This window comes from Ictidomys tridecemlineatus, chromosome 4 (genome assembly GCF_052094955.1).
Source record: "Ictidomys tridecemlineatus isolate mIctTri1 chromosome 4, mIctTri1.hap1, whole genome shotgun sequence".
NCBI classification, from domain to species: Eukaryota; Metazoa; Chordata; class Mammalia; order Rodentia; family Sciuridae; genus Ictidomys; species Ictidomys tridecemlineatus.
In genome coordinates, this window is record NC_135480.1 from 127,093,889 (window position 1) to 127,111,938 (window position 18,050).

Genomic DNA, 18,050 nt, shown 5'->3' on the forward strand with positions numbered 1-18,050 from the left:
ATTAAGACCTCATAAAGAATCTTATGGGATGGGCATGGTGGTGCACACCTGTAATCCCAGCAACTCCGGAAGACAGATCAGAATAATTGCAAGTTCAAGTCCAGCCTGGATATTTTAGTTAGACCCTATTTCAAAAGAAAAAAATAAAAAAGGATTGGGGATTAGCTCAGTGGTAGAGTTCTACTGGGTTCAATTCTCCCAACAAATTCAAATAAACAAACAAAACTAATGAGCAGGGCATGGTGAGTATTCTTAGCTTTTTTGCTGCAGTGACTAAATGATCTCACCAGAAAAATGGTAGAGGAGGAAAATATTTATTTGAAGGCTCATGGTTTCAGAGGTCTTGGTCCATAGAAGGACAGCTCTATTCCTTGGGGCTCAAGGGCTGAAAATCATGCAGAAGAGTATGGAGAGGAAAGTGGCTTACATGGCACTCAGGAAGCAGAAAGAGAGAGGTCTCTACTTGCCAGATTCAAATATATACCCCAAAGCCATGCCCCCAATGAAGCACTTCCTCTAGCTACCACTCAGTTAATCCCATCAGAGATTAATGAACTGATTAGGTTAAGGATATAGCCCAATCATTTTTTCCTCCAAACCTTCTTGCATTGTCTAACATGTGAGATTTTGGGGGACACCTCACATCCAAACAATGACTTTTGTGTGCATGCTCAACTATTCCAAGACTGACACAGGAGGACCACTTGTGCTCATGATTCAGGACTAGCCTGGACAACATAGTGAGATCCTATAAAATAAAACAACAAAAACAAAAGTTTCTGATGAAAGCACCCTTCCCTATGCTCCAGAAGCAGCCTGGAGGCCAAATTTCTAAATGAGTGAATAGATGAGGATATAGTATTTGTTCGATTTGAAGCTTATATAATTTGGGAGGAGGGCCTCTTTTATTTATCATTTTCAATTTTTTTTGTTAAGTTGTATGCTAATTTTATGTATGTATGTATGGATGGATGGATGCATGCATGCATGCTGGGATTCAAATCCAGGGCCTTGTGCATGCTAGGCAAGTGCTCTGCCTCTGAGCTATATCCTCAACCCCTTAGGAACATTAAGAATGCAAAATATAGAAAAGTGGCAACACCTATCCAACACTTTGGCTCGAGGTGGTATTTTTCATAGAAGAGGGAATATTATTTTTTCCTCAGAGAATTCTGTTTATAAATGTATATGTTCATTGTATCAATTTCTTTTAAAACTACAAGTGGATCATACAATCAATAGAGTTCAGTACCTTGTGTTTTCTCAATGAATATTATACAGTGAATCATCCCCCCCCCCGTTATTTTGCTGCAGCCAGACTGTGGCAATGAGCTGGGTAGACTGATTTGTGGAATCCTAGTTTAACTAATATCATCATATGGTCAAACTCTGATTTCCATCAGATGATCTTTTTTATCTATATTTTTTATGCTCTCAGGAATTGAGCCTGTGGTCTCATGTACACTCCACTGAGCCACATCCCCCCAAAATTATACTTATATTTATAATAAGGGTGGTCAAATAAGTTGTTTAAAACAGTGGAAAGAGTGACCAACAGGGATTCATTCTATGTTTTATATGGTTCAAAGTGAGGAGATGATCTAAATGTAACTTTAGAAATCATAGTTTATTGCCACACAAGAAGGATTTTTTCCTTTTAGGTTAATATTGTTTAAAGAGGGGCAAAATCAGAACACACCTCACAGAGAATACGCTTGATATATAATATATATTAACCACATAATGAGTGAATTCCAAGTTATTAGAACTCAATCATTAATTGCTTAATTAGGATGGAAGTAGGCCTCTGTGGAAAGTAAAGTCAAATTAAAGAGTGAGGTGAGTCTTTGTAACAGTGTTCTGGGGGAGAGATGGCATTTATTATAGTGGGGAGGACTCCTTGCTTCTAGAGAATTGTGCTGGAGGGTGAGGCTTTAGGGGTTGGCTGGGAGGCTAACAGATAATGACCCCATCATAGCCTGAGCTAGTGTTTTTGGAGAAGTTGCTGAGAGTGTAAACTCTGCCTGAGCTCTTAACATGTCTGCCAAACTCTTGAGTTTATATGTATTTTGAATTTTAGTAGTTGAGGTCAGTAACTCATATGTGGGGCCTGATAAGGTGTGAAGTCATATTCTTCAGGGAAGGGGTGTTGTTCCAAGTTCTTATTGTAGCAAAACCTATCACTCACTAGCAAACTATGTGTTATAGAATCATTTCAAGGATAACACGATTCTGGGCTAGCCATGTGGGCTAATTTCCTGGGTTTGTATCCTGATCATCAAATCATATTAATAGTGCTTTGCTAAAGTGAAATTCAAATTATACAAACACAAACATCTACATTTCTGTCCTTCTATACTGCAGACTGATTCATTTAGAACATGTTCTTTAAATATTTCATGTATATTAAGTATATTTAATTTTTATAAAATGTTTAATAATCTTAGGTAATTAGGTGTTTTTAGATTAGATGGTTTGGGATGGTGTTTTGAATTTATTTTAAATACTGTAATGTACCTTTTGGTGCTCATAGTCAGGGAAACTAAACATTTACAAAATGGGTCTCTTGTTTATTTGAGTAAGGATATCTACCGATAACAAACTGAAAGAAGCACTCTTACACCTTAAATTACTTTTAAATCACCTTCACACCTGTTTAATTTAAACAAGAATGAAAAACAAAGCTCTCTCACAGCTGTTTCCTTTTCTACCTGTAATAATTTTACATTCCTTACCAGCTACCATGAATAGCAGTTAACATGATCTATGCACTCTAAAAAAAATTAATGTGTTTCTTTTTCTTTCTTTTCCTTCTTGCAGTATTAGGGATTGAACCCAGGTCCTCCATTATGCTAGGGAACTGTACAATTTAGATACATTCTAGCTCTTTTTAAATTTTGAGACAGCGTCTAGCTAAATTGCCCATGCTGGCCTACAGCATAGGATCCTTCTTGCAAGCCTCCTGCTTCAGCCTCAGAGTAGCTGGGATTACAGGGATGTGCCACCACACCCGGCCCTAAAAAGGTAAATGATGTCAGTAGTTACTAATAAGAAATTACAGTATATTTTAGTCAAAACACAATAATGTATCAGTAATTTATCTGACACACTACTGTGACTCAAATAATATTCTTTTCACTGGTTAACTTAGCAGTACCGTTTTCATGACTATAAGTAAGCACATTACAAACAAACAAAAAAAATCAGTATATTTTGTTCGCTGCAGCATTAAACATCTAATTATTGAGGTTTGGCTACAAGATGCAATTCCGTTGTTTTCTGGGAGCATAGGTGGCTAACTGAATATCCCTCCTCGTCTCTTACTATGGACTCTCCTGGGGTCAGAAAAGGTCTTATGCACTTTAACCACTGTCCCCAGGATCTGAAGACATTTGGGTATTGGGGCGGGTTGAGAACCATTTGTCAGTGCTGCTAAAGACTTCCTAAGAGAGTGGACAATTGATGGTAAAGAGGTGGGGGGGCAGGTTATTTCCGGGAAAAAGCCTGGTGGATTGTCCGGAAAGAAAGGGTGATTTGAAGAACATGGAGAGCCGCCAGCCGGTCTGTTCGGTTCGGTTGGGCGGTGGCCTGGCTCCGCGCGTGGCTGCAGGGAACAAAAACCGCTAGCTCGCCGCTCAACTCGCACCCATCCCTTCCCTCCTTCCAGCCGGGCGCGCTCCCGGACTCCCGCGGCCCCGCCCCTCCGTAGCCCGCCCATCCCGCTCACGCGCCCCGCCCGAGTTGGCTGGTCGGAGCGTCCGGTGGGCGGGGCGCCGCGCTGACGTTGCCCGGGATGCGGACAGGTTCCGCCGCCGCCTCCGCCGCCTCCGCCTCTTCTGCCACCGGGGTTTGTATGAAAACACCGGGCGGCGGGCGGCGAAGGATCCGCCGCGCGCCCAGCGAGCAGCCGCCGGTACTGACGGCGCGGAGCCGGGTGCCGAGCCTGGAGCGGCGGCTCTGCGCAGTCCCCGCCAGCGCCCCAGCTTGAGCCGGTGAGCGTCCCCGCCGCTGTCCGCTCCTCCGCAGTCTCCGGGCCGCGGGAGTGGCGGGCCGCGGCGTCCTGGGGTTTGGGGTGCGACTTCGAGTCCCTTAGCCCCTCACTTGACAGGTTGTGTAACGCGTGTCTTTCTTGCGGGGCGGGGAGTTGGACTAGATCTTCAGGGAAACCCTTGATGGGTTGGAGCTTTGCCTGGCGTTTGGAAAACGCTACGCCTTATCCCCGCCCCTTGGACACCCGGCCACCTTAGTCCTTATTCCCGGCATAGGGGTCCTCCTCTCTAGCCAAGCGCCGGTAGCCGCGTGGAGTGCCGTCGAAGGGCGGTGGGGCTGGCGGCTGGGGGCTTGTGGCTTGCGCCTTGTCTCGGGCCCGCGCCGGCGTGAGCCAGCCGCCTGTGCTTCGGAAACCCTACGGTACCCGGCGGAGAGCCAGCAAGGAGGGGTTTGTGCATTGGCGATGGTAGTGTTTGCTTCCACGAGCTGGATGGTTCGCGCTGAAGTGTATTCTGTGTTTACAACTTGTCCGCTTGTGGGGTTGATTGGAACCAGAATCAGATCACCTTAGATGACAGTGCAGAGTTGCAGATTCTCGGTTGTTGGTGTTCAAGGACTCCTGTACCCAAATGCAAAGGCTCCCTTGGCTTTACCTTTGTTTTTCTCACAAGCTTTTTATGAGCACCAGGACAGTTTGAATTGTGGGTTCCTTTTCTGGGCGTTTACCCACTGTAGAATGAGTTTTAACACATCATTGTGTAATCAATGTGAATGTTGATGATCTAAAATTCATTTCCCGTTTTAATATAGCCTGCTTAAGTGCGTGCCCAAAGATAACACTTAACGGAAATTTTCTTTGGCAACATGCTAGTAATTCTTTGTGGGTATTGAAAAAAACATCCACACAGAATTTTTTCTTAAGGTGCTCAAAATTGTATTGGTGTTTAATTCTAATGTATGACAGTTTTAGTTAGAAAGGACTTTCATAATGTTGATCACTCATTTTCACTTACTTTTTCTTTGTGTAAATCGAATTATCACTTTCTTTGTTACTGTCTGAATTATTCTTACAAATTCTTTTTTTTCTCAGAAAAACAGAAAGTTATTTTTATAATTGTGTTGTGGAATGTTTTCAGTTCAGCATACCAAAAAAGAAGTGATTTATTTAAGGCACTTTAAATGGTACATATTTTAAAACATGTGCCAAATGTTAAAACCAAACAGCTCTGGAACATAAGAATTTCCTATGTAGAATTACTGTTAGTTGGTGGTGTGTAATCAGCTCCCTGCTTCTCGTCCTGAAGTCTCAGTTCTGTGACTTGTTCAGTTTCCCATTCTACTTCTCTTGAGTCAAATTCTACAATAAATTTATTTATAATAGCCTCAATGTGCTGCCTTGAATTGGTTCATCACATGTTTAAAACTGCATTCTCACTTGAACTCTGAAATGAAGGGGGTAGGCTTAAAGCTGTTCTTATGTTTGGCCATGCAAAACATTAAATCTGTTATTATAATTTAAACTTGTAGAAGTAATTTTTATAAAGTTTCCTAATTGTCTTGAATCAAGGCTTTAATTCTTCTAAGTCTGGCTAGACTGCTATGAAGTAATGATTTACCTCCATTAGTGAAAGGAGGTCCAAGACTTGTGAAATTTTGTAGTTTATGTTCTATATTAAAACTCCTCCACAGTGTTCAACTTCAGAATCTCCTCTTGCTTGAAGTCCCCCAGTACCTGCATACTGAACAGTATACATGAATAATAATGGATAAACCTGTCTTCTGAAGTTAGGAGCTTTCATTAAGGAGGGGGTGTTAATGTAAACAACAAAAATTGTGTAGGGTGGGCACTGAATTTTAAACTTCACATGTTATTCTTGGTTACTGTGTTGTTCTGTAGTTTGGTGGCTAGGGATTTGGGCCTCTGCCAGTTTGGCTGGGTTTGAGTCCTGATTTTGCTTTAGGCAAGTTGTTTATCATTTTTGTGCTTCAATTTTCTCAACTCTGAAAGTGGGGATAGCAGTGATATATACCCTTAAATGATCTTGCATATTAAAAGTTAACACATGTAAAATGATTAGTCCACACAGTGCTGAATAATAATATTGTTACTGCTTTTCTCAGTCTTCCAAGAGATCTAGTAGACTGAAAAAAGATTTCAGGCTGGGCGCTGCACCCTGTAATCCCAGTGACTCAGGAGGCTGAGACTGGAGGACATTAGTTCAAAGCCAGCCTCAGCAATTTAGCCAGGCCCTAAGCAATTTAGTGAGACCCTGTGTCAAAGTGTAAAATAAGAAAGGGCTGGGAATGTGGCATGGTGGTTAAGCACCCCTGGGTTCAATTCCTGGTACTCCAAAAAAAAAAAAAAAAAAAAAAAGATTTCAGGCTGACAGGCAATATTAGTGCAGATTAATTCTGTTATGATCAATTTATTCCTTTTATTCCTTTGGGCTGAGAGCTTAGTCTCACTGTCCTGCCTTTGAAACATGTAAGTCAGTTTTAAATAAAACAGCTACAACAAGAGCGAGGTGTGATAGGATATTGCTGGAGAGTTTCTGAAATATCCTTGTCTGTTTCTTCTGACAGAACTTTGGATTGTCTCCCTCATGTTGGTGTTGGCTACTATTTTAATCACTTGTTTTTGAGCTGTTGTTGGTGTTTCTTTGACATGTGCTGTTATCAAAAGTACTATCAAAATTTTAATGTATATATGTGTTTATGTAATATACAAAATAACTTATCTAAATATTCTTCTTTTTATTTTCTTCTTTAATGATGTTGCATAGAGTGAAGTTTTGATTTGATATTATCTTCCTTTTCAACTTTCATGCAGTTTTCCTAGGAAGTTTTTCCTCTTGCTAATGATTTTACGTGCTAGTTCTTAGTTTGTGTGGATCTGATACAAATGGAGTGTCTCTTATTCACCATGATTGGGGCCAGATGTTTCAAAATTTTGTTTTGGATTTTGGAATATTTGCATATACTTAATGAGATATTTTTGGGATTATACCCAAATCTAATCAGGACATTCATTTATATTTCATATATACTTTATATACATATTCTGAAGATAATTTTAAATAATATTTTTAGTGTGCCTCATTTTGACTGCAATTTGTTAAATGGGGTCAGGTGTCAATTTTCCACTTGGGAGTTAAAATTATAAATTTTTATTTTTTGGATTAGGGGTACTCAACCTGTATTAATATTCTATTCTTACATGTTTTCAAACTTTTGGTTTTTGGACTCTCACATGCTTAAAAAGTTGCTGAGAAACCTCAGAAAGTTATCTGTGGATTACACCTCTACACAGTGTAAGAAGAGTGGTATTGTTTTACATTTTTGTAAATGTTTTGAGATTTTCTTTTCTTTTTGTAGTGCTAGGGAGTAAACCCAAGGCCTGTCATAAGCTAGGCAAGTTCTCTACCACTGAGCTACACCCCCAGCTTCATTTCTTATGAATTGTTAATATCTAGTTTAATGCAAGCAGCTCAATTATTGCATTTTTTCTGCATTTACTCTATTGCAGTATACTTTGTTTAGATTGATATACATGTATGTAGTGCTCCAGCCTCATATAGTTAATAGTTGGAAAGGGAGGAATATTTTAATTGTCTTTTCAGATAATTGTGGATAGTTTTGTTTGGCATTCCATGAAAACTCGACAAATGGCACTTTCTTAGGGTTGGTTGAAATGTGGAAGTTGAAGTCATATCATTAAATTTTTTCATACTCTGTTAGATTAAAATCCATTAATTTGAATTCTGAATTGACTAGTGCTTGAATTTATGCTTGAATTTATAACATCATTCCTTGACCATTTGTAAATATTGGTTCAGTGATTACCCATGCCTAACTTTGTAACATCATTCCTTGGTCATTTGTAAATAATGGTTCAGTGAGTTATACACATCTTCCAAATATTGATATATTTCATTATACAATACCAAAGAAAACTCACATTTGTAAATATCACTGTCATTTCATCAGAAACAGATTGCTGGGAAGCTGTCTACATTGAGATGTGATTGTGGGCATGAGTTTTCCCAAGTTCTGATTTTTTTCTAGAATGCTCAAGTTTTATCATTGGCAAGCAAGTATGATTTGCCATTTGTTTTCTTGAAGTGACAGTTTCACTTTATGTATGAGAAATCCTTTTCCAGAATACCCAAATTTTGGTAACAGTAACCTTTTAGTTTCCACATTTATTTATTGATGGCAATCATAATCTTTTAGAATTTTTTTTTCAAAATGGTGTTTCATGAAAAAAAAGTCTAAATTTAAACTTGCAATTCAGTTTTAGAACTGCATTGCCATGAAACATCCATTAACCATTATAATTATGAGGCAGAAATGTTTTGTGCATACTTCTTCTTTTAACATACAGAATAGTAAGAGTTGTACCTTCAAGGGCTTGGATTTAATAAAATTAACAATTTATTGATTATTCAAGAATATTCATAAGTGAAAGTAGATTTCTCTCTTCCTGTAAAAATATATCATATAAATATTTATTTTTTAGTTGTAATTGGACACAATATCTTTATTTATTTATTTTTATTTGGTGCTGAGAATCGAACCCAGGGCCTCCCATGTGCTAGGTGATTGCTCTATCGCTGAGCCACAATCCCATTCCATCTTCCTGGTGTTTGAGGGTGAAAAATATAATGATTAATATTATAGTTGGTGACACTCTAAGACTGTCAGGACATGGATGACCCTGCGGTTTAAATCATAATGAGGATTTCTGCAAAACTTTGATTAGGATGGGCAATTTCTGGTCTTTTTTTGCTTTAAGACTTTGAATCATGATAAACGCTTTATTAAGAAAAAACATTAAATAGAGTAAAGGGTTATTTACAGAAGGTTGAGAGGTTTCTAAATGGTTTTAGTCAGCTGTTGATGCAAAGGGATTATAGTTAGTTATCTGAAATGGCATTATCTAAAGACAAAAATTAGATTTGGTAGTACATTACTACCAAAATGTGATTTTAAATCACATCTTTTGGGGAGTTTAAGTATTTGTATTAAGTGTTTGTGAAGGCACAATGTAAAAAAGGTTGACTCATATTCACCTCATAAAGCTAAAGAAAGCTAGTTGGCTTCTCTTTAATGTCTGTTAATTTCTCACTTAATTCATGGTGAGGACAAACCATTCTAAAGAGTTGTGCCAGCACTTGCTCTCTTTGCCTTTTGTGTCTTTCCTTATGGGAAAAACGATTTAATATTATGAAAATTATAAGGTACAGATTACATTGGGAAGAAAAACTGTAATAAGGTCAGTAAAAGATGTTGGCATAAAATAACAACTCTGCTTTAAAGGAAGCAAAGAATAGTTTCTTCTGAGTCAAATATAAGTGATCATGGCCTGAGAACATGGATTCAAGTTACCCTGAATCTCGTGTTCCTCCATGAAAGAGGTTACATGAGTTATAGTCACAGAACAAAAGAAAGTCATAAATCAGTATATTTACGTTACATTTGGTGGGAGCATCAGGTAAGCAGACTACAGCAAGGTGGAGAAATTGCTTCTATAGGTTTCAGATTTATCTTAATACATTCTTAGCATTAGGTTTGGTGGAGGCTAGAGATCTTCTGCTAAGCTTAGTGATGCCTTCAGAGAAGTTTAGGTCACATACAAAAGTGAAGGTAATTGGCCAACTAAAATAAGATTTGTGACCTACAACATTCCATCTCTAAACAGTCAGGATGTTCTATCAGCCAAGGTCAACCAGTCTGCAGAATATTTAATATAGATAGCACTTCTTCAAAGAACTTCAGTTTTTAGAGAGTTATGGTAGTACAATGTTAAAAATCTGAACACTACATGTAATAGAGTTTAATGAACTAAAAAGAATATTGTTATTTTTTTGAGATGGGGGGTGGTGAGTCTCCTGATATCTCCCAGGCTGTCCTTGAACTTGATATCCTCCTGCTTCACCTTCCCAAGTAGTGAGGATTACAGGTGCCACTGTGGCCAGCCCAAAAGAATAAGTTTAAAGAGTTTTATTTTTGGCAGCAACTGTTTAAAGTTCTTAATTTACGGCAGGCATACTTTCTGGATTTGTTGCAGCCAGCACCACTATTTTTATCACCAGAACTTTTCTCATCTTCCTAAACTGAAACTGTACCCATTAAGTAATAACTCCCTCTTTCCCCCCATTTTTCATCCTCTGGCAAGCACCATTCTTCTGTCTCAATGAATTTGATAATACTTTGGTAATTAGTATCAGTGTAGTTATATAACATTTATCTTCTTGTGATTGGGTTGATTGGTTTAACACAATGTCTTCAAAGTTCATCCATGCTGTATTATCTGTTAGAAATTTCTTTCCTTTTTAAGGCTGAATAATATTCCATTGTATATTATAGGAACAGATACTTGGGTTTCTTCTACCATTTTCTAAGAACAAAGGTGTAAAAATATAATTTTGAGACCTTGCTTTCAGTTCTTTTGAATATATATATTCAGAAGTGGAATTTGGGTCATATGATAATTTTATTTTCAATTTTTTAAAGAGCTGCTCTACTGTTTTCCATATATGTCTACATTAACAATTATTACTTTCTGTTTTTTTTTCTCCTTCCTATTTTGGTAGTAGTTATCCTACTAGTGTGGAGTGATGTGTTATTGATTTTGATTTGATTTATTTTGTTGCATGGTTTGCTAGTCTTTTGTTGAGAATTTTTGCATCAGTAACATAAGGAATATTGGTTTGTGATTTTTCTTGTGATGTCTTTGTTTGACTTTGGTATTAGGGCAATATTGACTTTATACAATAAGTTAGGAAGTGTTCCTTCATTTTCACTTTTTTGGAAGTTATTGTGAAGAACTGATGTTCTTTAAATACTTGGTAGAATTTGCCAGTGAAGTCATCAGGTCCAGATCTTTGCTTTATCAGGAGATTTTTTCAGTCTTCTTAACTGGTTTGGAGTCTGTTCATATTTCTTTTTGTTTGTGACTGAATCTTGATAGGTTTTGTGTTTCTGGGATTTTGTTCATTTTCTTTAGGTTATCCAGTTTGTTGGCATACAATTATTCATAGTACTTTCTTATAAGAATTTTTTTTCTGTAGAATTCATAGTGCTATTTTCACCTACATTTCTGATTTTAATAATTTGAGTTTTTTCCCTTAATCTTGATAAGGATTTGCTGATTTATTAGTTGTTTTAAAGAACCAACTTTTGGTTGATTTTCTTTGTTATCATAGTCTGTCTTTATTTTTGCCCTAGTCTTTATTTCCTTTTGTTCCACTAGCTTTGGGTTTAGTTTTTTTCGCCTAGTTCTTAATATGTGAAATTAGGTTGTTGATTTGAGATCTTTCTTCTTTTTTAAGTAATTGTTTTTAGTTAGAAATATTCCCTCTGATTTTGCTGTTTTCTGTATTTTGGTATGTGATAATTTCTCTTACGTTCGTCTTTAAGTATTTTCTAATTTCCCATGTGATTTCTTCTGACCCAGTGGTTTAATTTCCACAAATTCATGAATTTTCTAGTTTTCTTTTTCTTATTGACTGCTTTTTGTTTTGGGGTCATAGAAGATTGTTTGTTTGTATGATAAATATTGTTGAATAATGCCTGTAGTCTAAAGGGAAGGGAAATAACATTGTCAGCAGTTAAATCTCTCAACCTTTTAAAATTTAAGATCTGTTTTCTCTGATACTAATACTGACATTCCTGCCCTCTTTTGATTACTATTCTCATTAATTTGGTTTTCTGTTTTACTTTAAACTCATTTGTATCTTAGGCTCTGAATTCAGTCTTTTGCAGACAGTATAAAGTTGGATCATTTAAAAATTATCTGTTCTGTCAATCTCTGTCTTGATTGGCAGATTTCATTTATACTTAAAGTAATTGATAAGGAGGGATTTATTTCTGTTGTTTTACTCCTTTTTCTCTACATACTTTATTGACTTCTTTTTCTTCTTGTTTTTCCTAGTATGCTGTATATTTTGATTTTTATTGGGATATTAATGAGAGCTGGCTTTAGGCTATGGTACTTAAAAAATTCATTCGTTTAAGATCACTGTCATATGTTAAAAGCAAAGAAAATGTTTGTTTCAAGATAAGAATTTTGATCTCATCTATCATCTATATATAGACTTAGAAAATTTGGCTTTTTAAGTCTAAAAATAGTTGAAATCTGGGTTGGGGGAAGAATTATTTTAAATAAATTATTTAACTAAATTGAGGAATAATTAGATTCTTATCCCTAAACAATAAGATCCTATTTTTAAAATTTTTTAAAATATTTTTTTTAGTTGCAGTTGGACACAATACCTTTATTTTATTTATTGTTATGTGGTGCTAAGAATCCAACCCAGAGTCTCGAACATGCTGGGCAAGTGCTGTAACTCTGAGCCACAACCTAAGCCCCAGATCCCATTTATTTGTAGTAAAATTATCATATGTCAAAATAAATTATATCTTTTATATATCTCTGCACATCTTTTTTTGTGGATTATTGTTTGAACTGTCTAGTCTTGTTTGGTTTTATTGAGGATGTATGATCATGAAAGGTGTAAGATGTAAGTTTTTTAATAGGTTTACTCTTTTTCATAAAATTAATGTCAGTAATATAGGTGAAGTTAATTTGCCTGTTTTCATACTGGGTCCAAGCATTCATAACATAATCATTGAGTGTTATAGGAGTAAGCTAACTAGATAAAAGTATACCTTAATATAATTTAGACAAGTTTAATATAAACCATCTCCAACTGGGTGTGGTTGCACATATCTGTAATCTCAGAGACTCTGGAGGTTGAGACAGGAGGATAGCAGGTTTGAGGCTAGCTTCAGCAACTTAGCAGGACCTAAGCAACTTAGTGACCCTGTCTGGAAAAAAAAATTAGGGGGTGCTGGTGCTCGGAGTGTGGCTCAGTAGTACTTGTGCCTGAGTTCAATCCGTAATACCCAAAACAAAACAAATGAAAACATAAGCTATCTCCAATATGTGTGTTTCAGACTTAATTTAGATGCTAGGCTGAGGTAGCAATTTGTCAGTTGCTGGGTATGTTATTCTTCCTTCTTTCCTTTAGATTACAGTTATTGTTTATTTTTCACAGTTTCTCACTTTTTCTTCAATGATGTTGCCAATGGTATGACATCTTCTTTGAGACATTTGTTATTAAGTAATTAGGATTTGCAGTTTTCTATTAAATTGACCTGGTCAGTGTGGAGGACTAGCAGCTCTCTTTGAATGTGATCTCCAAATAATTTCCTTCAAACATTTAGAGAAACTGACAAAAGATGTTTCCTTTTCAGTGTACTTTTTCTATCCTCCCTGGGTGGAACCAGCTACATAAATCCTTAACTACATTGTTTTCATCAGTTGACCACACTCACTTCAACAATAACCATTCTAATATTTAACTGTAAAGGTTATCATTGTATGTTAGAGTAATATTTCACAAAAGTTTTCAAACAGTGGAAACTTTTTGTCTTGACATCTTTCAGGGAGATCCATTTGTAAACAAAAGAGAGTAAAATAGTAGAGTTGTTCTGGTGGAATGCAAACTCGACCAAGTTGTGTAAGCAAGAAAAGTCAAAAGGGAATTATCTTTCCTGAGATTGTATTTAAAAGATTTAGATTGAATTTTCCAGTGTGAGCTGTGTGTATGTCTTTTTGTTTTTTCCCTTCCTTCCTTTTTTTCCCCCAGTAGTTTTCTGACTACTGAAAAAATTTAGAGCAGGCAGAATCCCTTGAACCCAGGAGTTCAAGGCCAACTGGGCAACATAACAAGACTTCATCTCTTAAAAAAAACAAAACAAAACATAACACCCACATATAGTCTAAAAGCATGCATATTTGAAGTATTTATATATTTAGAATGTACAACTTTAGCTTTATTTAAGGTGTCAGTTTATTTTCTGGCTTTTAAATCAGCAGAATGAAAATTAGGACCTCTTGAGTGAATGGAATTCTAATGGTGTGTGTGCATATGCACCTATTCTTTGGCTGATTAGCTTAATTTCAGAATTAAGGCAGTGAGGATAGCGTCAATTTTTAGATTCCTGTGTGCTCTTAAAATAATTCTCATTGAGACCAAAGATCAAAATAATCTCCAAAATTCAGAAGATCTAAAATTTATGCTATTTTTACGCTAGACTCATCAAAATTGCTTGCTTTTTCCTTAGATGTAGGCTAGCTAAAGCAGGTTGATATTGCTTTTGTGATTTTTTTGAAAAGGTCAAATTACCACATTTAATTCCAGTATATAAATTCCACCTTTAAGTATATAAAAGTCAACCCTACTCACTAGGAAAGTGTGTACTATGGGTCATTATGTGACGTTACCAATGTTTCAGTGCAGCTTTTTAACGTTGTTGGCTAAATAACTCAAGAATACATTTCTAAAAGCCCAGGTGACTGTGGTTTTTGCTTTTATGAAAGAGTATCTCCAATATGTGTGTTTCAGACTTAATTTAGATGCTAGGCTGAGGTAGTAATTTTAGAATTAGAATTCTAAATTCTAATTATTTATATAACACATAATTTATACGTAACCTTAGAATTCTAAGGTTACGTATAAATAATATGAACCAACCAATTAAAACAGGTACTGAGGTAGCATAAGTCCCTAACCTTAATATAGGGAAATAGGTACTGAGGTAGCATAAAGTCCCTAACCTTAATTTAGGAATGATTGAATTGTGAAAGTTTCTGTATACACTGTTTTGAAAAAAAGATTTCATTGAGTTTGACTTATATACCATATAATTTACCTGTACTAAATATGCTTTTAGTATATTCATAGAATTATGTGACCATCACCTCAGTCAAATTTAGGACTTTTTTATTACCCTGAAAATAAACCATGCACCTCTTAGGTCCTACCTTTCAATCTCCATGTCTCCCCTAGTCCTAGGCAACTACTCATTCTGTTTCTATAGATTTATCTATTCTAGATATTTCATATAAATTGAATAATGATATGACCTTTTGTGTCTTGCCTTTTCTTTAAAATATGTTTTGAAGTTTCCTTTAGGTAGTTTGTATCAATACTTCATTTATTTATATCACTTAATAATAATAGTATATGCCATGTTTTATTTATCCATTCATTGGTGGATGTACATTTGGATTGTTTCTTCTTTTTGGCTATTGTGAATAATGATATTATTAGCATTCAGATGTTTCTATGTGGACATAAGTTAAAAATTTTGGGGGATGTATACTTGGGATGAATAGCTGAGTCATATGATCACTGTATGTTTAGCTTTTTTTCAGGCACTGCTGGATTGTTTTCAAAGCAGCTATACTGTTTTACATTTCTGTTAGCAAAGTATAAGGGCTTGCTAACACTTGTTATTATCTGTTGTTTCTTATACAACTGTTCTAGTAGTTGTAAAGTGGTATCTGAACTTTTATCAGTGGAGGGTATTAGAAAAGAGAGGTTAGGTGTAACAGGAATGGTATTAAAGTATTTAAAAGGTTGACCTAAGGATATAACTGTTTGTGGTGTATCTTTGGCAGTGTGTGATTAATGTTACTTCATAAATTTTAAAAAAAGTCAATATCACAGCTTTATCTCATTTCTGAGGCTAGTGTTCTGCTACCCTCTACCCTCTTTCCAAATCTTTTATTTGAAAAGGAAACAGAAGATTCAGTTATAGAGAAAGAATTCACTCTACCTTCAAAACAGGATTTATAAAAGATTTAAAATCAGAATACTATAGAGATGTGGCCATATCAATGTTTATAACAGCACAATTCACAGTAGCCAAGCTTTGGAACCATCTGTGGTATGCCCTTCAGCAAACAAATAGATAATGAAACTGTGATATATATACACAATGGAGTATTACTCAGCCACAAAGAATGAAATTTTGTCATTTGTTGGTAAATAGATGGAGCTGGAAACTATCAGGCTAAATAAAATAAGTCAGACCCAGAAAGTCAAGAGGTTGAATGCTTTATTTGTAGAAGCTAGTCTAAAGTAAAGAAATTTAAAAAAGAAAAAAGAGAGAAAAGTAATGGGGGAAGGTATGGAATTCCATCAAAAGAGGAAAGATCACTGGAGTAGAGTAAGGGGATTGAGGGAGAGGGAGGAGGGATTGGTAAGGAAAAAAACGTTGGGTTCCGAATCTGACCTATGTATGTGTATATATGAAATATTACTACATTTAATTTGTAATATATATAAATATACTACAGTGAGTCCCACCATTATGTATATCCATAAGATAACTAATTTTTTAAAAACTAAGTAAACAACAGAAAGATCAGTAGAGAAGAGGAAGGGAACAGGAGGAAGGAAGAGGGAAGGGTAAGGGGACGTACTGGGATTGAATTAGAGCAAATTATATTCCATGCATTTAGCATTTATAATTATGTCAGAATGAATTCTAAGGTTATGTATAAATAATATGAACCAACCAGTTAAAATTCCTAGAGGAATTATGAATGGCTACTAAATAGTTTAAAACATTGTTAGGATGTACTAATCTGGCTTCAATCAGGGAGCAGAAGCCACACAGTAATTTAACAGGGAAATAATATAATGAATTATTGACTATAACAGGGGATTCGATAAAAGAGAGATGTATGAGTGACCAGTAAAGATAATTATAAAGGCTGTAGGAATAGCAGTTATAAGGAGCAGTGACATAATGACTCCCCCTCTCCCTCCCCAGCTTGAGGTAGGGTTCTTTTCTACTTGTAAGACCTAGTCTTCATTGGGAAGGGCCAAAATTGAGGCTAATAGCTATGGTGAGTTTCCAGTGGAATTTGTTATTTGCCCTTCAGGGTCCCAGGGAATGCTGTTCATGGGGCGGTGTCTTTTCAGAGGCACTCTGCTACAAAATGACTGGGTGAAGCTGTGTGTGCTGTAGGAGCCTGATGGTGGAGTGCCTTCCCAGGTGCAGAAATAGGCACCTGGAGAAGGCTTGCATGTTTGCAGCAGGAAGCAGGAAGTTAAATCCCTTTCCCTGCAATGTTTTTCTAGTGCCCTCTACTGAAAAACCTTAAGGTCCTGCTAGCTGGCAAAGAAAAAATATTTAAAGAGCACAAATCTATTTTTGCGGGGCTGACATAAAGGAATTATTTGGAGATGAATGGCAATAAGTCAATGTCTGGCACAGTTAATAAGTGGCTTATAGAATTATTGGAAGATTTGAAGAAAGAGATTCTATGTTGAACTTTAAGCATCGAATCCCAAAACCTTAGCATAGAATCAGGAAGCTAATGAAGCAACAACTTCTAGTTGTGAAATTGTGTGTAAAGCTTTTTTTTTTCCTTTTTCTGTAACTACACTGTTTTAAATTTAGGAAACTGTTGGGGTCAGGAGGCTATGGTGATTAGGAAGCTCTGATGTGGACCACATTGGATCAGTTATGGTCTACACCAGCTCTGCCTATTACTGGCTAGACCAGTCTCCTTTTGACTGGTAGAATCATGAAATAATGTGCTGGCCTCTTGTCTTTTTGGAATTGGCTGATCCTAATGGGTATGAGGTTATATCATGATAGTTTGCATTTCTCTGATAAGTGATGTTGAATACCATTTTAAAAAAACTTAAAAATTTTTGTAGTTGTAGATGGACAGACTGCCTTTATTTAACTTAGTTTATTTTTATGTGGTGCTGAGGGTTGATCCTAGTGTCTCATGCATGCTAGGCAAGTGCTTTGTCACTGAACTTAAAAAACTTTGAAAAAATATTTTTAGTTGCAGATGGACACATACCTTTATTTTATTTGTTTATTCTTCTGTGGTGCTAAGGATTGAAACCAGGTCTCATATGTGCCAGGCAAGCGCTCTACCACTAAGCTATGACCCCAGCCCTTGAAAAGTTTTTTATAAACCTGTTGAACATTTTCTGTCTTTGGAGAAGTGTCTATTCAGGTCTTGTGCCAATTTTTAAAAATTATGTTGTTACCTTTTTTTTTTTTGGCTGTTAAGTTGTGTGACTTCCTTATTTACTTTATGTATTTACCCTCTATGATTGGTAAGTATTTTCTCCCAATCTATAGATTGCCTTTTCATTTTTGATTGTTTACTTTGCTGTGTGCAAATTTTAAAATTTGATGTATACCAATTTATTTTCTTTTGTTACCTGTTTTTG

The 18,050-nt window shown here is 36.2% G+C and overlaps 1 protein-coding gene across 3 annotated transcripts in view; it reads left to right on the top strand.

Moving 5' to 3' along the window:
• Positions 1 to 3,766: 3,766 nt before the first annotated feature.
• Agtpbp1 (ATP/GTP binding carboxypeptidase 1) overlaps positions 3,767 to 18,050 on the top strand; it is a 196,411-nt gene continuing 182,127 nt past the window's right edge. For 2 of the 3 annotated variants that reach the window (XM_078047392.1, XM_078047393.1), the window contains exon 1: positions 3,767 to 3,992. The gene's annotated coding sequence lies outside the window, so the exon portion shown is untranslated. The remainder of the gene's footprint in view (positions 3,993 to 18,050) is intronic. The other variant, XM_078047391.1, reaches the window with a different exon arrangement.